Below are 24,507 nucleotides of genomic sequence, written 5' to 3' on the forward strand. Positions count from 1 at the left end.
TAAGTTGGTTTAGTTTTACACTGGGCTTCACATTATCAAGAGTAGAGGGTCCAGCCTTTTGTGCACTTTTTTTCCTACCATGTAGAAAGGGATTTTCCTGGCTAGGGAAAGCAGTTTTTGCCAGAAACTTTTCTCACCAAATAGAACTGGCAAGTGGCCAAAAATGTGCTGGTGGTTCTTTAGTTGTGAATTTTAATTTCCAGGCAGCTCATTCACATAGTCTTTGCTTCATTGTTCACTACTGTGAACAGAGGATGTGAGCAGGTTCCTGCTGCAGAAGGTAACATCTCCAGGGTCAGCTTCCTTCTCTTAGGTTATGGAGCGTGGCTCTCTGCTTTGCTGGCCTTCCTGCTCTACCTGGAAGTGAGCAGCAATGTGGCCCACCGGGCACTAACAGCAGCTTGACTGCAGCTCTTAGAATCTTCACTCATCTGTCTGTCTGACGGGCAGATGAAAGCCAGGCTACTCAGCATGCAGATGGTAGTGCAGTTTGCCCTACAGTTGAAAAATGATAAGGAGATTTTTACTTGGCTGGCTGGAAACTTCTTTACCCTCTCATGAATAAAAAGCCACCCTCTGCCTTTTTTTTTTTTTTTTTTTTTTTAACTCATTGTTATTCATTCACCAGTGTGAAATCTGCTCATTTTGAAGTATCAAGTGTTTCTTCCTAGCAACAAGATTTTTCTTGTAAATGACAGATTGGATGTAGGAGCAGGGTGGGGCAGTGTGAAAATACATATTTCTTAAAATACTGTTAAATAACTACCATCTTTACAGCCCTAATATTAAAATCATGCTACTGACTGTTTATTTTGAGAAAGGTTCCCTTACAGGACATCCAAATTTGACTTAAAAAAAATTGTTCTTAAATTGAAACACACAATATTAAGTTTTAAATATAGAAATAATTGATAGTCCATACATCTCAATTCTGTATCACCATGTAGGAATAATTTGTCTAAAATATTCTGTAATAAAAGGCATATGCTAACACGGGCTCTAAAATCTGTGGCACTGTACTTTAAAAGCCTGTTTGCATTTTGTCTGTTTCTTTAAAGGGCTTCCGTATTGTCTCAGACTCCCCTGGAAATGCAGTAAGGATTCGTATCACATCTCGGTTGCCATAGCAACAACAGTCTTTCCCATAATGAGCTGCATCATCTGAACTGATGTCACAGCATCATGCAGCAGGTCACACAAGGCACCTCCTAGTATTGCATCTTACAGATGTGCCGTAAACATCAAAAGAGGATGATTTGAGCAGGACACGGTAAGTGCAAAATATTGTGCTGTTATTAATTGCACCATTATTTTTTCCTGTTTTATAAGGTTTTCCTAATGTAAGTGTGTGGGTTTTGCCTTGTGAAAATCATTTTGGAGAAAGATGCTGCATGCCTGAATATTATTTTTCAGGCAGACTGGCAAAGACAAAGGCCTACAGAAAATGCATTCAGTCTGAATGTTTAGACTTGTCTTTGCATTTGTGATAATAGCCTGAACATTTGAAGAGAATATATTTAAATTTCACAATCCAATTAAAGTCGCCACTGTCTGATTTGCTTAAATGGAAAAAATAGCCATTTTCAGTTCTAATGCCATAAACATAGCTTGTTCCTTTCCCTGTCTCTTCATTTGAGCATTCCCATTATGTTTGCCTTCTCATTTAACCTGTTTTATTTCAATAGCATGAATATCACCTATATATTTTCACTGGCCTTCCATAGCATGATAGTACAGAAAATACTCTATGAACTGGTGCTGAACAAGCAACTGGAACAGTATTGATTTTAAACATGGTTCAGTACTGTCCTATTTCTACTTGTATTCTTAAAAAAGCAAAACATTTATATAATTCTCAAACAATTACCAGATATTTTGGAAGTACAGTAGCTTTTAGCTCTTCTACTATTTTACTTTCTTTGAATCTGTTTTTTAAATAGTAATATGAATTTAGTGAATTTTAGATCTATCTTTCACTGGAAGGAAACAAGCATTTTTTTTCTGCTGCAACTGCAGTAAAAGGTGTAGCCAAAGATTCAGGCATTCTGAGAGGGTTTGCTATGAACAAAATAATAGGAATAATTAAAAAGGCTTCCACCTCTATCTTGGGAAAAAAGACCTATCTTTTGTATTTAGAAAGCTGGTTAAAATAACGACTACCATATTTAGAAATTCTTTACAGTGTTCAATAGTTGTTTATTTTGTAATAAGGTCTTCTGGAGGCCAGGTTAATTTTGCTTAGCTTCAATTTAATCTTGCTGGATAGTATATAACAACATTAATGATTTTGCATGTTTAAAAGATTTAGTCTTTCAGCTGCTAGCTATTAGAAGGAAAGAAAAGACCAGACACATGTCATTTTAATTGATCAATATGTCCACTAGGAATTAGGGAGTGGTCTCTGGCTCTGTTCACCCTGTGTACTTTATATTTAAAAGTCCAGCAGAAAAAAAGAAAAAAAGCCACCACTAATTTTGTAATGATATCTATATTTATTGTGGTGTTTAGTCCCTTATATTTGATAAAGTATGGAACAATAAATGTAATGAGATCTGACTGCTCTTCATAGGGGTGGGTGTGATGGTCTTGTCTGGCACAAGCTGAAATAGGGCTCATATCTTAATTAGACAGTCTGTACTGTATGTGCTTTTTTTCAGCATGGTCTGGGTACAACTGTTGGGTTTTCCTACTGCAAAACACAAAGCAAATGGCTGTAAATTAATATTAGAATTATGTTCTTTTATTTGTTTGTGATGTGTTTTACAGTATGGAAAGTATTGGTCTTCTGTGCTTCCTATGCTCTCATCAGGCAAACTCTGAAGGTATGAGTTAGCAGGAGGATGGGGGAGGGCAGGACAGCTGATGTCTGCCCGGCGTCAGAATTGGAGGTGTGAAGAGAGAGCTGATGAGCAATGCCTTGAACTTGCAACTTTAGGGACCATCAAAGTACACTTAATAAGACATGGATATAAGACACGTTTGGTTGATATATTAATAATAATAATGTATTTTATTGGATTTTGGAAGTGACTTGATTACAATTGGAATTTCTCAGAATAAAGTTAAAACTTAGGGGAGCATTCTAGGGGGAAAAGAGCAACGTTTGATAGTATTAATGGAGAGATGACTTTGTATGAAGCCCCCATTGCAGATTTTTATTGTTTTCCCCTGTAACAAGAATACAAACCATCTTGTTTTTTAAACACTGTTTTAAAAGTTCCTGTTAATGTCTATTCCACACAATTCTCACAGCGTTGTTTGCCCTGGGAAACACCTGCTAGTAATGGAGTTGTGATGACACTACTTGTTTCTTGGTAGTCTTGTCTAATTCTGACTCCAGCTGAATGCCTTGACTGTAGAATGCTTCCCGTTCATTTTTTTATGGGCCCAAATGTTGCACTGAGATCTGCTGTATGAGGATATGGAAGAGTATGGAGCAATGAAGAGGGTCTTACTATGAAAAGCAATCCTGATTGCCTGAGTCAGAGCATAAGCAAATGTAGAACCACTACAGATATATTACAGTTTTGCTTGTTGTTGAGGCAGATTCACAATTGTGACAAGTGAGGCAGCTTTTGAGAGTGTGAAAGCTGGATTGCTTTCAGCTTTGTTCCACAGCTGGTCGTATTCCTCATTACTGAAGGCAATAAATTTTGTAAATACATGTATTCTTCCCTGAAGTAGCTGAATTTGGACTCTTAATCTGAAGGCTAGAGTTCTTCTGTATATGCAGAATCATACTGACGTCTAGTTAGAGATGGGTGTGTACTAGTGAACTGAAAGGAAGTTACTGTTTAATCTTGAGTCTAAAGGGTTTTATTATATTATCAATTAAGTAGTTCTTACATAGCTTAGCACTGAATGCCGATAGAAACAGAAGCTTGGTTCTTCCCAAAGCAGCTGTAGGAGCTGATGACAAAACCTGACTCCAGCAATGGAAGCTGGTGCAATTTTAACAAATTGTGGATTTTTCTGCACCATATGAATTCAAAGCCTACCTAGAGGGGATCAGAGCACGTCCTCAATGGAAGGAAGTTTTCTTTCTTCTCTAAAGAGGAATTGAGGGAACCCTATGCTCCAAACTTTATCTTTTGTGGGTCATGTTGTAGTAGAACAGTGCTGGATGGGTGTCCTGTTGCTCCCACCTATGGTAGATCTGGAAAGAATCTGTGTTCAGGAACTCATTCCCTGAAGTCAAATCAAAGGAGTCCTCTTTATCAGAAGTGCTCAGACATTTCTGTAACTTTAGTAATGAGACATTATGCTGATATTAGAAGGATAAATTTAATGATACATGAATATAAAGATCATTTCAAGGAATCTTGAAGGAATTTCAAGATTATTTCAAGGAATCTTCAATCAACCGTGAACCTAATTTATGTCTGAATGCTAACATTTCTGTGGACTGGAGGGGGGGAAAGGTGGCTTTTGCTCTACCTTTTTGATGAAAACAGACACTCATTAAAGCAGATTCTAGGCGCAGAGAAAAAGAAAAGTTTTATATCTTATCTCTATCATGAGTCACCCAGGTTGGGCCAAGTCTTTCCTGCCTCAGGAAAAGAAGGAACAAATGGAAAAGCTGAGCTGGATGGAGAGCTAGGATGAGTCTAGATCGGTGAGGGTACAGGACATACAGGGGATGGGAGTGGCAATGGATGGGCAATCATGTCTGACATTACTGTCATGATCCAGAGCTCTCCTGAAAAGGCAGCTGCCATCCTGGGCTCCGCAGCTTCTGCAGGCTTTGGCACAGGGCAAGGCAGACCTCGGTTACATTCCTAACCCTAACAAGCTGTTGCTACAGACATTTTCTATTTTCAGTGCCTCAAGGCTACCTATCTTGTGCTTGATGAGCAGACATGTATGCTGTTTGATCAGTTCTCTTGTACAAAGGGCTATGAAGTATTTTCTTTCTTATATTTGGTTTTGTATCTAATGTTTTCTGTTGATTTAAAAAATAAAAGCACCTATTTCCACATCTATCGAAACCCTCCTAAAAATGTGTTATATAAGTCCCTTAACTAGTTTGCTATGGTCATATAAATGTGTATATATAATGTCAGGAGGCTCATCACAAAAATCACTTTTTATAGCATCAAAATGTACTTTCTTGAAACAAAAGACTTCTTATTTTTAAAAAGCCTTTAGAAAAGTTCTGGTTTATGAGGAGAAGGGTCAGACAATAAAGAAAAAAACAATCCAGATAGCTCTTCCCTTCCTGTTTGGTGGATGAAAGATAGGTTTCAAATATCTGGACTCCTGAGTACTTTGAATCCCAGCAAGGCTGACTCAGCTTTTCATCCCTCCAAGGTCAAAAAATTCAGCCCTGTGTAGTTTCCAATGTCTGGCACTTTCAGACAAGATGTTTCAAGCCAGAAATGCTCTCTGCTCTGTGGGAACTCTCAATTTTCATGGCATGTGTCAGCTACAGGCTTGCCCTGGCAGACTTGGCCAAAATGCTGTCGCCTCCTGCTTCTTGTCCAGTATTCAATCCTGGTGCCAGGCAAGGAGGGACTTTCTCTCAGCTGTGGAAAGAATGTCTTCTAAGGTGCCTGAAAGTGGAGATAGATTGTAGACATAAGTGGAGTGTCCTCCAACCTGGGGGATAATCTTTGTGTCCTGAGGAGAGTATCAGACTCAAAGTTAAGGGTGGAGGATGAACACTGAATTGTAGTGGCACTTCCTTATCTTTGCCAGTCCAGTGGTTTCTGGAACTGTTAAGAGCACCCAGGGCAAGTAGTCAGCTCTGTGGAGGACAAACTGGTTTGCAGGATGAGGCAGTAGAAAGGGTCCGTGCAAGGGGAACCACCTGACCCTCAGTGCAGCAGTCAGGCTCCTGTGATCCTGAGAGCAGGCTCAGAAATAACTGACCCCCAGCACTGCTGGTGCACCACATCCAGTTACTTTCTCAGATTCCCCAAGTATGCTAAGCATTTAGCTGAAATGTGCATTCTCTCTTTGGCAAAGAGATCTTTCAATGATAGCAACTGCAATGAGGAAATAGCTCTATAAAATACTGTTCTCAGCCTCCATGGTACAGGGTCTTGTGGGAGCCGACACACTTAAAAAGACAGCTTTTGTTAGCGTTAGGTTGTACTAGATGAACTCCTAGCATTTAACTGAGGAAGCACCCAACTACAGTAATTAGTTCTGCTTTCAGTCTAACTGTATATCTATTCCTTTGTATATGTTTTTTGTTTTTTCAAGAGTTGCCCTGTACTGATTGTCTTCTAAGCTCAATGTTGTCATAGTTTCAGAATTAGGATGCAGACGTGAAGTTGCTTCATGAGCTGTCAAAGATTAATATAAATTTTTTATCAACTTGGTGTGTGGATAACATAAGTGAGGCATGCATCAGAATATAAAAGTGTGGGGTTTTTTATTTCCCTGTATAATTTTTCAGCATTTTCTCTCTGGTCTGAAAGCTCATAGCAAGTCTCTACTTCAGTCTTAAAATGCATCCCACCTAACCTCCATAACGCTTCCTTGCAGGCTGTGTTAGACTTGCACTTGTTTTCAGCTCCTCTGAATCCTGTCTTGTGATGACTTCCTCTGTATCATACTTGCTCCTTCCAATTTGCTGTTCCTGAATGTTATACCTGTAATTGCTCTCTTCTATGAAGTCGTCATTCTTTTCTTAATTAAATCCCTTGGAAGAAAGTTGCATTTCTTCTGGACGGTTTCTAAAATTAGGTTTATGAAAAGTTAGATACAGAAAACTTGTGGGACTTCAGTTATTTTAAAATAACAAAACAGTTCAGATATCTCTACTGAAGCTTGGATAAACTGTAACTGTGTGAGGGACTGTAGGAATACCTGAGTCTTTCCTGACTAGACTGCAGTAATTTTCAGTTTATAATGAGGTGAGAAACTCTTTTCCTCACTTTTCCTAAACATTCCCTCATAAGGGATCAGTAGCATACCCAAGTTTCTTGGAAAACCCCTGGCAGACCTGGGAGAAAAAGCTATTTTTCCCATTGCTCATACAGAACTTAAAAAAAACCCACAACAACTTTTATCTGCCTGTCTTTATATTTTCCTGTTTGTGCTTCTGAGTTTGTTGTCTTGGGTTGGTTGGTTTTTGTTGGTAGTGGTTGTATTGCATAAAGCTGAGCCCTTAGTGGAAATCCATGAACTTTCAAGAGATTTAAGGCAAAAATTGCTTGTTACCTGCTATAAATTAGGTTGCAAATTAACATGAGAAATGGGGGAACATTCCAGTTTTTCAAAAGAGGAGTATCTGCTTGCCAAAGTGTTTTAGATAAACCTTGACTGTATTGATTAAATGAAACAAGAAGCTGCGCCTTTATATGCTTTTTTGGCACCAGAAAGGAAAATATTCTGTGCACTTTTTAGTTTAAAAAAACCCAACAGCACAACAAAAAACCCACATTTGTTTTAAAGCAGCATTTAATTTATTGGCTAGATAAGCGCTTCTCCTTTGTTTGACAGATTGCTGTGACAGAATATTCTCTGCCAAGACAGTCGATATAGAAAAACATATTTACAAAATAGATTAAAAAAAAAATTAAGAGAACAATATACCTGCCTACTGAAATATTACGCTCATTAGGTAGGAAATTGGAAAGTAAGGACAGATGCCTGGTTTACACTATGAAGTACAGCCTTAGATGCTTGCAGCTGAGCCCACTGAGAAATACTGTTGAACAGTTGAAAAGTATTGAGTTTTTTCCCTTTCAATAAAATAAAATAAAATAAATATAATATTTTGACAGGTATTTATTTGAGAGAGACTGATAGAACTTGTAAAATGAATACAAATCAAAAAGAGCCTGGTATTGTCAAGTCTGAGGGCTGTGTAAGATTGTTTTTAAGCTGATATTGCAAGACAAGCCTTAAAGAAACTCAAACAAAATAGTTGTTAGCAATGGCAAAACTGATGAAAGACTTTTCTCAACACTTAGTTTTTGTCATGAAAAACTGCACTTCAGAGCTGAGAGCTATTGATGGAATAACTAAGGTCTATTGAGAATGTTTTCAAATAAGGACATCTTTCAAGGCTGTTGCATGTAGCTACTCCAGGCTACTTACAATTTTCAAGTGTGTTAGATCATGTTTAGAAACAGCTTTTCCTGCTGAAGAGGCTAATTCCCTGGCCAAGGCACTTCTGTGCTAACTAGCATGTATCCATCTTGTACTTCAAGCTGCACTGCTAGTCTCCTAAAACACAGCAGATTTTCTTAGAGTAATAAATCAGATTTTGATTGCTAAAAAAACCTCCACTCAAAACCCATAGCTTCAGCTAGAAAAGGCTGCTATCTCTCAGATTTCAGCACATCTAGTCTGTTGCTAAGGCAATGACACAGCAGATTGTAAGTTGCCATTTTAAGGGTCAGCTATTAAAATACACAGGGTATATTCTATAGGTCCTTAATGTGCCTTCTAATCTTATTTCTTCTCAAAATTTAATCCTAGTATTTTATTAGGTCACTAACAGTAGCACTCCTGTTTAACTTTTTGGTATCATTATGCACAGATAACCTTCAAAAATAATTGGGGGATTTTGGGTTGTCTTATATCTGAAGAAGGTGAAGTCTAAATATACTCTGGACATGTAGGAACAGACAGTGTATCAGCAATAATGGTGATTACTCTTTCAGAAGAAAAACATGTTAACCCTTCAAGTGCTTGGCATCTGTTTGCAATGCACTAGATTTTAAAAATAAACCTTTAAATAAATGGAGAGACTTGATTTTGTATTTCTGTGAATTACACTAAAAAGTCTTAATTATTCTTTTTGTTCAGCTTTCTTATGCCATTTTGAATTAGATTGGAAGTTCAGTATAATTTGCAGGTCCCACCTATGTGATCCCTTTTCTTTATTGTAACTTGCAAAGTCACTTTAGTCAAGAGAGATAAATCCCCCTCAGATCTCTGTTGTTCCCTCTTCTCATTAGGCAATACAGACAAATGCTTGTCAGCATCTTGAGCTCCTGAATGGTGAGTTATGTAGAACACTAGTACTAAATTAATATTTGTTTGAGTAAGTTTGAGTCTAAGATGATAGAGTAAGAGCTGGCCAGAGAAGTTATAAGCTATAAGAAAGGTAGCCCTGGGCAGCAGCCTGTGATACTTAAATCAAGGAGACCTGGAAACTCTCTCTGGCTCTGATACTAAACATGCCCCTTGTGCATTGTCTCTGTACCTGCTCCCCTTGTTCATCACCTGTAGAATGGACATAATAATATTGATCCCCTTCGTAAAGCAATCTGTGTATGTGCTAGGTCACCCCAATTTAACTTTACGAATACATGTATATATACAGGCAAGACCATAACAGATGCCAGAGAGAATGGTGCATAGGAACACTGCTGAGTAAAAGACATGTGGGTGCTGGAAAATACAGTGTTAAAATCTAAAGGAATGAAACTAGCTTTGGGGATTTTTATCCTCAGATAAAGGATTGCACAGTAGAACACTTACCAAATGTATGAAAAGCAGCACAAAGCTGTGTTTTGGCAGCACAAAATTACATCTCTAAGTAGTGTATGCTGAACTTTTGAGCCAGCTAATTGAAAATATCAGCTGAATTCTACAATTAGGTTTGAAAAGACCATTTAAATATCTCTACTGTCTAAGTGATTTCCACATAGACAGAGAGGCAGAAACACCTGGTCTATAAAGCTTGAGGCATTATGTGCATGCCATTCTGCTTAAAGAGATGTTACTAATTGTTGGGAAAGAAGTGGGACCCACTGTGCTTTTGCATGATCTTCAAGGGCTCCTTTCCGAAATTAGAGATTGATAAGAATTATTCTACAAGATGCTGTCTTCTCAGTTTTTGCTGACTCATAAAAGCACCGACTGTTCGTGGAACGTTTTTTGCCTGGGTTTTGTTCAGAGAGCAAACAACCCCAAACAGCTAATGACTGATGGATATGCATTAAAATGAGATGTAAGATACACAGGACTAACATCTGTTCTGAATTAGGCAGTCCCCTGGGTCATGGAGATATTGCTCTTTCCAGTCTACTAAATATTTATTTTCAGGAACCAGAATAGCTGTGTCAAAGAGAGCTAAGGATGTATATTTCCAATTAATATGCCAATAGCTCAGGGAAGAGGAGCATGGCAAGAAGGGCACTTTATGGGTTATGAAAAGTAAAAGTAGACCCAAATTGCCTTTTATTGTTTTCTGACTTCCAAAATAATTTAGAATCCACTTCGGTTTAGTCTTTCTTAGACAAGTGTAGTGGCATGTAGCTTCGATTCCTATATTCATCCTTTGAGTTGTTAAAAATTAAATCTGGGCATGTATTTAATACGCAAATAAAACAAGCTAGTCTGCTAAACTCAGCACCTAAAATTAGTGTTAGTCATATTTGAATTCCAACAGCATATTTTCTTGAACTTTATTGAATGGCTTAGAAATTGAATTGTGTGTTTCTTTGTGTTCTTTCTGGCTTTTAATTGTTTATGGATTGTTTTAATCTGAGTAGTACCTCATGGTTTTAACTAATCCTTAATAAATTCGGACTATGTACAACCATTACTTAAGCAAATATATGAAGATAAAATAAGGTCCTGAGAAACATTCTTTTACTTGTCAGGTGCTTTCATTGGTGTGGAAGAACCACACGGAAGGTGTTACAGAGAACATCAACAGGCCTTCAGCCTGTGAAATGATATTTCCCCCAGCTACATCTGACCTGAAAATTATATGTTCTTAAAGTGAAATTTGATACAATTTGGAGCTAGGAAAAATGCCAATTTGGCAGGGCTCATAATTTTTTTTTTTTTTAGCAATATTTTCCTAGACTGGAGGCGGCCTCGGGGATTATAATTAGCCTGTCTTAGGCTGATTAGTGTTGGGTACTTGAAGATCCTTGATCAGCAAAATAACACATCCTGACAGCCCAGTGGAAGAAAGTCCAACATTTTTCTTCTCCCTGCAGTCTGCCGAGATGGATGCCCTGAATAGTCAGAGGTGGTTATCTCCCAGGCCAGGATGCACAGTGCTTTATTCCAGTTTTTCAAAGCATTTTACTGAAAGTGAGGAAAATGCAATCTGTGCCATAAAACTCTGTTTAAGTCCTCCTCATCTTATTGATGGTTCATAACTGTTAGCTGGGCCATAAGCAGAAGTTATCTTTCTTATTCTTCTAAGGCATCTTCGAAGATATGGCAGAATCAAAGTTAGATTCAAATGGAGTGAAACAGACAACATGACAAACCCCAGAATTCTGTGCAGTGACCCTTTAGAAGGAGGATAAATATGTAAATATAGGGCAGATTACCAGTCATTTGACAAAAAAATTATGAATCACTTGGCAACTCTGTTACACTGAGACCTGAAAAAGTCCAATAATGTTGTCAATCACACATTATTACACTTTTTGGGTGGTAATGCAATACAAATAATATATTTTTTTTAATGTGAGGAGAAATATTATTTAAGATTAAAGAGATTATAGGAGTAGATGCATAAGGTGGGAATGGAGACTGATATCTCAGCATTCACTTGACTCATCAAGCGTGTTCACCAGGGACACTGACTCCAAGTAACAAATCTAGAACATACTGAAACGCAGCAGAGAAAATGTATTAAAAATTAACTGCCCTCATCCCCAATAAAATCTAAGCTTCTCAGAGTGAGATTTTTTTTATTTTTAAATAAGAATTAGAGAGCTAAACAGGCATAATGGTACTTTAATGGCTCCCAGTAAGATAATTCCTGCAGCAGTGATGAGGAGGAAGACTGTCAGAGTTCCCTTGAGAGCAGTGCAGAGGCTGAGAGCAGCAGGGTCTGCAGCACAGCAGCAGGATGGTCTACTTAATACCTGGGATGATATTGCGTGCTGATAAATTATATTTTGGAGCTGCTCCAAAATGTCAGCATGAGGTTATTCTTGAAGCTACCTTAGCACTTATTCCCTCTTGCAATCCTTTCTCTGCAGGCATGCCACCAAATCTTGCCTCAGGAGGTGCTTAGTTCTTGGTGCAGGTCTAATTCTGCTCCTGTTGACTTCTCATGTTTCACTTCTAATGGAAATATAAATCTGTAGGTCTTACTCAGAGCTTGCTGGAGTCATTAGCAAGCTTCAGGCCCAGTATCTTCTCATATGTGTAGTGGGGGTTTTTTGTTGTGTGGTTTTTGTTTTGGTTTGGTTTGTTTTTTTCTGGTTCTGTGATTTCCCCAAGGAAAGTGTCATGAAACTGAATGAAGCCAAGCAGAATTCTTGGAAGAAGAAAAACTATTTGAAATGCACGTGCCTCATTTGCGATTGAAAGGTTTGAAAAAGGCCTGTATGACTGTAAAGATTTGGAAATAATTTTGCTACTCTGTTTCCTGCCAAAAATGAAAATGTTATTGGTTTTGTCTGTGCAATTCTGGTTGCTATTATAGTATTGTGAAGTGCTTAAGTATTTTTTTGTGTGCTGGAAAGCTGATTAAGATCTGAGTACCAGTAATATTATGCAGGTGGACTTTAAACTGATTTTTTCAAGAAGCTAAAGTAAATATTTTGCCTTCTTGAGAGATGATTAAAAAAATCTTACCAAATTTTATCTTGGCTTCAATTTTTGAAATACAGCTTTAAAAGGGTGGGCTAGACTGGTTAATAATGTCTCAGCATTTTGTTGTTTATCTTTTGCTCTCATTTGAAATATAAAAAAAATCCCAGTACTGAATCTGAGAATAAAAGGTCCTTGTTGTACAGGAAACAAAGTTTCACACAGTGATTTCTTTGAACTAAAGCATGGTGACAAACTTAGACCGTGAATTTGCAGGTATTATTTATGATAGCCTTAGGGAATGAAGTCCTATTTAATGACAAACCAGAAGCAAAAGTGGTAGACAGGCAGTAAGAACACTAAGGTCAAGATCCACAACTCCATCTGCTGATGTAATTCAACCTAATTTTGAAGAAATCAACAATAGTTACAGTAGATGTAACAAGTAACAACAAGTAGTTGTTTTTGTAGATCCTAGAAACAAATTAGCCAAACACAGTACTATGATGTGTTTTGGTATTAGTGTTATATTTCTATGGTTATTTATATTAACATTGTCAGAAAGAGAGTGTGAAATCATGCACAGGTGCAATAAAAGGCCTCAAGTATCTCCTCCCCACCCCAAAATGCCCTGCTGTGCTACTATATGTCTGAGAGAGGACCTGCAAATGGACATAGGAGGAACGCGGCAGGTATGTGACAGGGTGTTAAGCATTTGTGACATAACCTTCTATATGACCTATAACAAAACTGTAACAGCCCTATTAGGTACTCCCTGCATTGTTTATTGGCAGGTCAGGTTTTATTTTGCTTGTTTTTTAAGAAGTGATTCTTGCTGCTAGAAATATGTGGGGAGTGCTAAACAAGAGAATCAACAGTACCCCTTTAGGATGCTCAGGCAGAGAGCAGAGGGACCTGTGAGGAAGAAAAGAATGTGCCCAGGGTGTGTTTGTGGTACCAGGGCTTCCTGCTGCACAAGGAGGTGCAGAGAGACAGCCTGGAACAGCCTGACTAGTGGGAGTCAGATCTGGATAAATGCTTAGAGAAGGGGCACAGAAAAGGAATAGAGAGTTTGGTCAGAGCTACCGCAAGCAGAAGAGAGAAAAAATTGGGTTGCCACAGGCTGAATGGGTTTGCTGTGGGTTATAAGAAGCTGAGGGAGAATAAGGGAACAGCTGATAAAAGCAGGCCAGAACTGCTGCTTAAAGACCCCCCAGGCTCCTTCTCCTATTTGGCTCCTGTCAAAATAACATTGCAAACTCTTCTGTGGCCATTTAATGGGTATGATGCACTATTTCTAGTCATATTTAGACTAAGGTTAAAAAGTTTAAAGTATAATATGCAAAAAAATTATATCTACTGGCTTTATGGTTACAGCATGCAGAAAATGAATCAGCAGCAATTTAATAACATAATAATAAATTCAACTTCGGCTAAGCAAGCTCATTTTTTAAATCCTTAGAGACTCTGCAGGATGTTTTAATGGGTCTTATGTGATGTGGATACTTCCTCAGTTTAAAAACTGAACTAAATAGGTTCCTTTTGCATAACTTAGGAAGGAGCCTTCATACGGTAATGATTTTAGGTCACTGCTAAGCTAGACCAGATGTGGATGAATGGCTTAACAGTGAAATGCTGCGTATCCCATTACAAAGCTTTTTAGGCCTATATCATTACCCTCTTGGCAATAAGCTTGCAGTTAGTGAGTAAGTTCTTAATACATACTTATACGTCAAAAGAGGCAATAATAGTTCCTCCACAGTTTTCGATGATCTTGGGGAACCTCTGAGGCCAGTCATTGACAAAATAAATTGACAGTCACCTGTAATTAGGAACAACTTAATTTGTGTATCATTGCCACCCACAAAGATACTGTCTCCCTCTGTGTTTTGGGGGTTAGCAGAAAACCACACTGAAACCATAAACTAAACCTATTTTCTGGGTGAAAAGAAGGAAATGGTGTGATGTAATACACTGCTAAATAAGGAATGAACTTTCTGAAATAACAGCTGTAGTCTTTTAAAGATGAACAGTTTTTGTTTAAAAAGACATTATTGATTTGCAAAGATTTAAAAAAGTTATCTTTCTCTTGTCTGAAGTATCAAAAATAACAAAAAATAATTTATCAACCTTTCTTCCTGTTGATATTTAATAATACAGAATAGAATAGTTCAGTTGGAAGGGACCTACAATGATCATCTTGTCCAATTGCCTGAGGGCTTCAGGGCTGAACAGAAGTTAAATGCCTCTTAAACACTGACAGCATCAGCCACCAACAGCTAAGAAGGCTGTTCTGTTTGATCACCCTCTTAGTAAATAAATGCTTCTTAATGTTCAGTCTGAACCTCCCCAGCAAAACTTGGAACCATTCCCCTGCATCCTGTCACTGGATACCAGGGAGAAGATCTCAGCACTTCCCTCTCTCCTTCCCATCCTCAAGAAGCTCCAAAGAGCCTCAGCCTCATTTTCTTCCAACTAGACAAGCTCAGAGTCCTCATCTGCTCTTCACAGAACATGCCTTTCAGTCCTTTCCCAACTTTGGTGCTCCCCTCTGGATGCATTCAAAGACCTTCCCATCCTTCCTACACTGTGGGACACACAGCTGCACACAGCACATGAATGAGGCCTCAATACCACTGAATACAGCCAGATAACCATCTCCTTTGGCTGGCTGGTGATGTTGTTTGATGCACCCTGGGATGTGGTTTGCACTCTAGGCTGCCCGGGCACACGCTGCTGGCTCACACTGAGCCTACTGCCGACTGGCACCCCCAGGGCCCTTTCTGCAGTGCTGCTCTCCAGCCACTCCTCTCCCCATTTATACTTATGCTCAGTTTTATCCAGATTTATGTTATAATATAATATAAATGTATCTGTGAAATGGTTAAAATGATTTGGCACACAAGCTCAAAGAGTGTTGAAAACTTGCTTGCGTTTGGTGATAGTCCTATATTCATAATTCATTTGTATTTGTCCTCTTTTTTGTTTAGACAGGGGTTTTGCAGTCAGAAATGTTACATGAACCTTTTGACAATGATGGATCTTCCACTAAGCATTATGGAGGTGCTCAGTCAATTAACTAATGAAGCCTTAGTGCATCTGTTTTCTCCGCCAGTAATTTTGTCTCTGTGTCAATGCTTTTTTATAGATGAATAAAACATAATTTAAATAAACAGAGAATACAATTAAAATCCATACTCCTGTAGAACATTTATATCTTTTAATTAATCAGTTGTATCAGAGTATATATGTCATTAAACAATAGATCTGTCCTGTATTTGCTTCAACATCAGTCCACATAGAAAAATCATTTTAAAGATATGTGCTGTGATTTAAAATGAAGAATTCTGTGTGTGTAAAGAATGCATTTTTACTTAATTTACATGTAATATTTCAGATATTGAAAAGAATAGGCTACTTGCCTCTGCAAAACAAAAAAAATACAAGTAGTTGTGTTACTTTCTGAAAATAATAGCTATATCCTTCTAGCATGGATCTCAGTTTAATCAGTGCTAACCACATCCTTTATTATTTTTTTTCCCTGGACTATTAGATCACAATATGGAATTATGATCTGCTTAATAAATCCAAGCATAGTCAAAGTCTATATTTTTAAAATAGCACTGGGGTACTTAAATTAAAATTCCGGTATAAATTATATTTTCTCTGTGTGAAACTAAATGAGGGTCCCAATTTCACATTTTTTTATGACAGGAGCACATAGGTTAGGCATACATTTTTCAGCAAATTTTATAGGCAAGATGAATAGACATGTGATTTTATTTTCTCTTGGAAATAATGCATTTTTATCAAGGGTTTGAAGACTTCTCATGGTTTTAAAAGTATCTAAGAGGACATGTGCCGACATTGCACCATAAGTCACAAGCAGAACTATCCACAGACTGGAGTGAGACCCAGGAAAATTTTTTTCAATACAATTACATGGGCCAGCATTTAAAGTTCCTTATGTTTCCCAAGGTAAAAAGAAATTCTTAAAACAAGACTGAAAAAGCCACTTTGGTTCCCCTTATTTAGATTTTTCTATGATGAGATTATTGTTCATTAAGGGATATGTACCATAACTAAACTATCTCAGTGTATTATACAGACTTTCATTTTTTCTCTTTTGGTAGTAAGAGCTGGGAGTGATTCATGATTCCTTCTTTGTTTTTCTTGAAATTGATGAAACAGATATTTCCATTACATTTTCCTGCCTTGATGAATTTATTTATCATATTTTTAAAGATATTTACATTTTCCCAGACACACATATATATATATATGGGAAATATCTACAAATGATTGTATTGTAAAGCACCATAAAATTATTGATTAAAGTAATAGGAAAACAAAAAAAAAGAATAATTTATCTTACTGTAGAGCTTTTCCTTGTTTCACAATTTGAGAACCTTTTAGAAACTTTCTAAAATGTGTTTGGAATTATTCTAAAACTTAATCTACTTTAAGAAATGTAAGTAGAAAGCTAATACAACATTTTGGTGCTGTTTTTTGAACAGCCTTATTCCCCACTATGCTGACTTGCAGATAAAAATTTACAAGTAAATTTTAAAGAATAAGGGAGAAGAATTTACAATTCAAGGGATGTATTCTGATGTTGATGGGAGAAATTTCTTATCAATGATGAAATGCCTAAAAAATTGTGACAAGTCAGAAATTAATGGATTAAGAAATATTAACAACCTAAAAGCATCAAAAAACTGTACCATTGGCCATGTATTTACAATCCCTTTCACGTGTTTCCTAACCTTTTAGAGAAAAATTCTCCCTAATCACATTAATTCAGATTTGTCTGTGGTTCTAGAATTAGAAAGTTTTCAGAATAAAACTTTCAGATATAAAAATAAATGAAACTGTAATAATAAAGGTAATATTAAACCTGGTACCCATTCCAGTCTCTTTCACTGACAGTTTCATAAAGAAAAACGTACTATATGTAATAATAGAATTAAAAGCTAAGTGAGAAAATGAAATGCAGTTAAAAAGAGATAGGTTTGATGATTGCAGCTTTAATGTATCGGAAAAGATATTGGTCTTTTTGAGTTATTTGGTCTTCTCAAGCTATTCAGACTTCTCAGAAGAAGAAAGAAGCATTCCCGTGGCTAACATGTGAATTAGCCTAAGTGTTTGTTTGGACTTCAAAACAATTTGTGATGTGAATTTTTGGGAAGTTTTGTCCTTCTTTGCATTTTGAAATTCTGAAGTACTCTGGGAACACATTCTTGTGGCATTTCTGACCTGACCCAAATGAAAAATCAAATACTAGAAAACACTGTTATACTTTTGATACCTGCTGTCTACTGTCTGCAGTGAATCTGTAAGATTCACTGTCATCATAACTTTCTTAAAACAATGAAGTTTACCTTAGGAATTTCCTTAGGAAACCTTGTGCTGTTTATCAAGCATAACGAAGTGTTTCTAAATTTATGCACTCTTGAGACTTAAATGAGACGCTGGTGTTTACTGAACTTTAATTCTGCTGCAATCCAAGACATAACTTCTGAATGACTGAAGTTGGAGCTAAATGCTTTATTTTTATTTTCCCAACTCTTACCTTTCATTCAACAGGGCTCTTGCTTAAATTCCATGAGTTAGGAAGTGATGGGTGCTGTTCCATGAGTGAATGAATGAAGACAGGAAATAGAATGAAATGTCTAGAAAAAATAATTGAATAACTGAGTTAGCAGCCTAAATCTATGAGACATCTAATGCTTGATAACTTCCACTACTGTTAGTGGGACTATTACAAGCTTAGGAGCATTGCTTTTTATGCAGGGTTCATAAAGGGTGAAATACTTTGGGGACTCTGAAGAGCTGGATCAGCAGGAGGGTACCCTTAACAGTTTGTTTCTAAATTGTAGAAATGCCTGGCTGGATTCCTTTGAAATCAGTATGATGGCAACTCTGAACAGGCCCATGTTCAAGCTTTGGCTTGTTGTATCTTGGCTTGAAAGATCTATATTGGTCTAAAAATATGCTGTATGTTTTAGCATATTTTTAAAAGATGCACAAGTGACTATCAGGGTATGAACAAGTTACAATAATGTTCCACAGTTCCAAAAAACTGTAATGCATATATTAAATCTCTTTTGTCATGGGACAAGAGTCTGGTGCTCACAATTCTATAATGAAAAGTGAGCTATAAAAACCCTGAGACAACAATAATTGGACTTGGTAACTTTGCCCATATAGTGCATTGATGCAGAGAACTCAGGGCACTAATACAGAACGGCCACGTTAGTGGATTACCCTACCTGAGGCGATAAATATATTTATCAACTGGACTTACTACTAATGGAATATGGATACACAAGCTCGAAAAGCCCCTCACTACATCCTGCTGTGTGGTAGGCATGATCAACCGTGTTCACTTCACAATTAGCCTCACGTACTGTGTACAAGCAACTAAAATAATGATGAAAAGAATCTTGAAAACTGACTAGTAACTTCAGGTGAATATTCACTATGGAAGAATTTATATTATCGCAGCATCACTGACAGCTGATTTACATGAAACCCTAATATACTCATATGTAGGTATGCATATACATATTAATGAGTTCTGGTATACTAAAAAGCTTTCCTTTATTTTAAAATATTTGCATGATGATTCAGTTAATCCTAATGTCAAGTCTTTCTGTCTTCTCACAGAAGAGTGATGATGCTTCACTACCTTGAATTTGGTCACTGGCAGATGGGAAATGGGTCAAACCCTCTCAGAAGCCATATGTTTGCTCCCATTGGGGAGCTGAAGGAAGAAAGGATTGATTTAATCCTTATTACTGCCAGAGCAGCCATGTGGAAGGTGGATTTCTCTTAGGATCTTAAAAATTAGTTCTAATTAAGGTAGAAAGTGAATTGGAAATGGAATACAATAGAGAACTGTGTACATGCATTTCTATTTTATTGTGATGGGTGCTTTCTGCTGCTGCCTGTTTGCTGCCCAGCAGCTGCTTCAGCGTTTCCCTGGATTGCTGTGTCCTCAGCTGTTACCAACACTGCCTTTCCTCCCCTTCTCTTTACTGAGATAATGGGCAGTGTAGTCTGCTGCAACCTCCTGCAGCACCCGCTCAGCTGCAGACCAGCCCAGGCTGTTGTGCTAGTCTAGAAGCTGGTTTGACTTGTTGGCTGTTCTCTTTGTAGCTCCTGCAGCAGCTTGCCTTTAACCTCTTCTCATTTCTTAAAGGCTTCTTGTTCCCTTTGCTGGCACATGCTCACTCCTGTGGACGCGCCTTGTTTGGACCGGAGCAGTTTTGTGAAAAGCAGTGTAACAATACTTTGTTAGTCTGTCTGTAGGCGGAAGAGAATTTTTCCTCTTGATGTTACTGAGTCCAAAGAGGAAACGCTAGGTCTTTATTTACTTGAGGTGTAGAGTTAGAGTCTCTGCTCTGAAACTGCTCTGTAGTTTAACCACAGAATAGGATAAGAAGTGATAAACAGAAATTAGGAACAATTAATCCAGCAGCGGGACAAGGACTTTGCAGTAGCTATAAAGGATCTTAGCAGTGAGAAACTGAGGCATCAATTGCACTACAATGTGGCTAAAATGTCCCATTCTGCAAGGTCCAGACTGAAAGAGGAAAGGGGTTTTTCAGGCATTTCTTTTGAAGCGTTCTGTATTTTCTGATGACTTAAAGAGAGTTTAAGCTCTAAGAAGTCTTGTGAGTAATAAAATTATAAAAGAACTGCCAATGAATCTTTCTGTCATGTCCTGTAAACATTCAGTAATTTTTCAGACCTGCAATCCAGAGATTTGAAAATTTCTTGTATTGAACAGTGGTATAGATGATGGCCTTAATATATTGGCTTTTCTTAAATTTCCTGTGTTCTTGTTGATGTCAGCAATTGCACAGAGTGAAATAATATCTAGACATGTACGCCTGTATTTGTACATTCTGCTCTGCTTGTTCTAGTTGCTGCATGTGGTGCTGCCAAACAGAATCATCTGATGTTTCCATTACTTACTTTTCTCCCAGTTTCTCTTGAATATCTGGGAGGCAAGAGTGGAAAACCGTAATTATTCAGGGTTTTATTTCAACAGCAAAATAAGAAGAGAAGCAAGATTTGCTTTACGTTATAATTTAACTTCTACCTGGTTCTTCCTTCGCTAGAGTAATTAATGCCTTCTGATTTTTCTCTCCGTCACCGTATTCTTAAAAAATTCTGAGCCATAAATCTATCAACAGAGTGGGTGTGGGCACCAACCTCACATCTTTGCCTTCACTTGTTCTTGGAGCTGCTATTTCTTCACTACCTCAGCTTTCTCATCTACATGCAGACAGTGAGAAACGGTAATGGTCAAACTCCTCTTAGTAAATCCTAGTTGTATTCCTTTGAATTTATAAGCCATAGCTTTTCCTTGTGCATTCTGCATGAAAAAATACATCTGAATAGCCTAGGATGTAAAAACCAAGCCAATGTAAGGTGTTTCTAATAAAGAATGGTCGATAGAGGAAACAGGACAATGTAGCTGAGCTGGAGAGAAGCCTCAGTGGAGGGCTGTCAACTCCTACATTTACATCCTTAGAGCTGAATCATTAACCTGTATTGAAGCAGACTGAGGTCAAATCTCTCTCTCAGACTTTCGTGTTGGTTAAAGTTTCCTAGGGGTGGGATCTGAGAGTTTTTGGTGGCTGGCCAATAAGTTAGAGAGGAGAGTGGTGAAAATCATAATTTACTTGGAGTGAGAATTTATTTTATGGGTACTAGACATGTTCTTTATCTCAATCTTTATTTATTTCACTCTTATTATTTCACTGCTTTTACAGGAACAGTGGTGTAGACCAGCCATTAGCCCTTTAATGTCTGAGACATTTATGTACAACTTGCATTAGTCTAGGAACCAAGGTGGTGAAAATGCTGACAGCACACATATATTTCTAGTGCTGTTTGATAGCTACATGTACCATGACAGCAATCCGGGTGCTTTTTCTGTGCTTATAATATGCTGTAATTCCATAATGTTCAAACTGCAGGTTGGATGCCACCCAGAGCAATGATCTCTGACTCATCAAAAGTGCCAAGTGCTGAGAAACTACTGAAGGTGAAGTGTGTGCCAGCTTTGATTTGCAGCTAGACCTGCATCATGATAGGATTGGAAGGCTTAAAAGGTTATCACTGCTAAGGCTATGACATCAGATCAGTGTAATTCACCACTGCACTGGGAGAAGTATCCAGAAGCATTCTGGTGACAGGAATGTGATGCATGTTCTTCACTATATATTTAGCTAGGAAAAAGGTACAATTAGAATGCAGGCTCAGCTAGGAGCAAGGTATAATATGTCTCTTTTGCATCTCTGAACACACAGACTTGAAGCAGTTTTGCAACTGGAGCAAATCAGTATAACTCTATTAACCTAATTGGGTCTGATATCAGCGTCAAGGGGCTTATGCACTTTACTTTGGGATTCTTCCTTATCTCCCAAGTCTTCCTCTTCCCCCAGTATTTTCCTGGCAGGTTTGCAGAGTTTGGTACAATGGCTATTTAACTTCATCCAGTGACTATTTTGTGACTGTGAAGAGTAGGAATAAGAAGGTCACAGCAAAATACTTAGGATGTTGAAACTATCAGAGCTATGTAAACTGGCTCATTTAAGCAAAAATACAATCTCTCTACTAGACAAGTTAATATAGTGTCCTTGTATGAGACCTATTTTCTTGTGCCTGGATGGTGACACAAGTATATAAATGCATTTATATTTTTATGCAGGTGATTTTTAAAATATATATATATATCAATCAGTGTAGAGTGGTATGTAAGATCTGGATGAATATTTAACATTTGACATGAAGTTTTCCAGATGAGTAAATGCCTCAGGCTGTGTTTTCTTTGGATTTCTTTTGGGAGAGTGAGACAGCACTTTTGAAAGCATGAGAGAAAACATAGATTTGCTAGTAATAATAACAGAAAATGAGCAAACAAACCACGAGAATGTCTTTGCTTTGGTATCTTTAAAAGCATACCATAAAATAAGAACTTTTTATTGGCAGGAGGCTTATCCTCATGTCTTGCATGTTTTTTTGCTTCAGCAGTGAGTCAGGCAATATTGTCTTGAAAAAATACACTCCACGTGAGTGAAATTTAAAGTTGTTTGCAATTTGCCATGCATTGCATTTTGAAATTTCCAGGGGTAATTCCTGTATTCAGCACAAAAATGAGAGCAGAAACATAGTTTTCCTCCAGTTTATTGATGATTTCTTTGCAGTTTTGCAAGCACTGAAGAGGTAAAAGGGATTTACAGGCTCACAAAAAGTACGAGACTTCCCACATCACAAAATAGTGTTCTAGCTTCAGACTGCAAACATTGTTATAGAACATTCTATTCTCAAAAAATGTCTTTTTACTTTACATGTTCAACATTATTTGCTAATTATGGAGTAAAAGCCCTTTCAGGACTAGATTGCTTCATTTCCCCCAAAGCACCTTAAAGAGAAAATACAGCCCTTATTAGTTTTACATCATGTATTTCATTCTCTACCTCCAACAAATTTCCAAAACTCAGACCCATAAAATATTAGTTAAGCATGACACCTGCAGATATTCTGTACACTCCTGTGGAGCATGAGCACTTCAGTTTCTTTGCCCCTGATCTCATCCAAAACAAATGGTAGTTAATCATACTTACAGAATTGGTTGGATTTTCTCCAGTTATGCTGTGCCTAAGAGGAGGCATTGGAAACTCTTCCCTTCTTTGAACTACTGAAGTGTATCAGAGAACTCCTTTGCCTACCAACTGTTATGTACCTAATTAACATTACAATGTGGTGTTGTAGTTCCAGTGTGCATTACAGAAACCTTTCACCAAAGACCCCAGATTAGTTCATTAGTCAGTCGTGATTGTTTGGTTACTGCTTTTAATGATGCTCATAAAAAGAGTCATCCTTAGTATCTCTTTTAGTCTGTGACTTCATTTGACTCTGTTTGCTGCAAGCTACTTTAACATCAGTTATAAAAATAAGATGCAATTGCATCAAAGCGTGATTTATTCATGCCTGAGTGAAGCCAAACATTGCCCATTTGTGGAGTTGTTTTTTTTTTCTTTGGTGTGTTTGCCATGTGTTATCTGTGGCATATCACCCTCTCTCATTTGATAGGAGTCCAGTTCAAAGGAAGACAGCTGAGTCTTTTAAGAGATCTTGTGTATTTGAGAGCATACGGTGCCCAAAAATTACCAGCTATGCAAAGTCTTGTGTGTTTTCTCCTAAACATTTACTGCAAACATAAACCAGTTGGTGGTGGTTTTCTGTGCATTTGAATTCACTTGTCAAAAGTTTTGTCAAAATTTTTGTCAAAACTATGTTAGTCTGCTGTTAATGTAAACAAACAGATTTGTGCATTTACTTGGAAAGAAACAATTTGACATCTTTTAATGTGTTTTATATGAAAAAACATTAGGTTAAATAGGCAAAATATTTGCATAGACGTTTCTCTTCTCTTTTCCTTTCTTTGCGATGCACCCCATCGCTCTTATCACTTCTACAGTTCTGTCACACAGCACCAAGACTCTCTGCAGAGAGTGCTCCATTCTGATGCACTGTGGTCTCATGCTCAGCCTGTATTTGTTTCTTTCATGAATTTGGAAAAAAAAGAGGAAATATAATGGAGATATGTGTAAATATATATATATATATGTATATTTTTAAAAGAACATTCCTAAATGCAGAAATATGAGGAACACAACAATTCGTAATTGGTCTCCACAGCTGGGTCACAAGAATGAGGACCAACATCACATGTTATTACTTCTGAGACTTTTACTTGAAGGAAACAAGTTGCAGCCGTTTCCCCACGGATCCCTCCAGACCTCTGCTTGCAGGCAGGTTGTCCCCGAGTTAGTGAGGGTCATGGCAGAGCAGTTAAAGTACTCTTCTCTGTGTTTGGGATCTCTTTCCTTTCTCCCTGCGAAATCCTGATCTCTCCCAAACAGGAGCTCCTGTAGTTCTCTACCTGCAGCTCAGGATCACTGACAGCTGGATTTTATCCTTACTGTAAAGGAGTTTTCTGCACCATGCCTG

The 24,507-nt window shown here is 37.6% G+C and overlaps 1 protein-coding gene across 10 annotated transcripts in view; it reads left to right on the forward strand.

Moving 5' to 3' along the window:
• The first annotated feature begins 1,173 nt into the window (after positions 1-1,173).
• AKAP6 (A-kinase anchoring protein 6) overlaps positions 1,174-24,507 on the forward strand; it is a 269,123-nt gene continuing 245,789 nt past the window's right edge. For 6 of the 10 annotated variants that reach the window (XM_027878782.1, XM_027878792.1, XM_027878790.1 and 3 more), the window contains exons 1-2: positions 1,182-1,270; positions 2,767-2,822. The gene's annotated coding sequence lies outside the window, so the exon portion shown is untranslated. Of the gene's footprint in view, positions 1,271-2,766; positions 2,823-8,918; positions 8,962-13,733; positions 13,756-24,507 lie in introns of those variants that run through there. The other 4 variants (XM_027878784.1, XM_027878788.1, XM_027878783.1 and 1 more) reach the window with 4 other exon arrangements.

Source organism: Empidonax traillii, unplaced genomic scaffold (genome assembly GCF_003031625.1).
Source record: "Empidonax traillii isolate 1590-97213 ecotype Southwest subspecies unplaced genomic scaffold, ASM303162v1 scaffold45:size3623477, whole genome shotgun sequence".
NCBI classification, from domain to species: domain Eukaryota; kingdom Metazoa; phylum Chordata; class Aves; order Passeriformes; family Tyrannidae; genus Empidonax; species Empidonax traillii.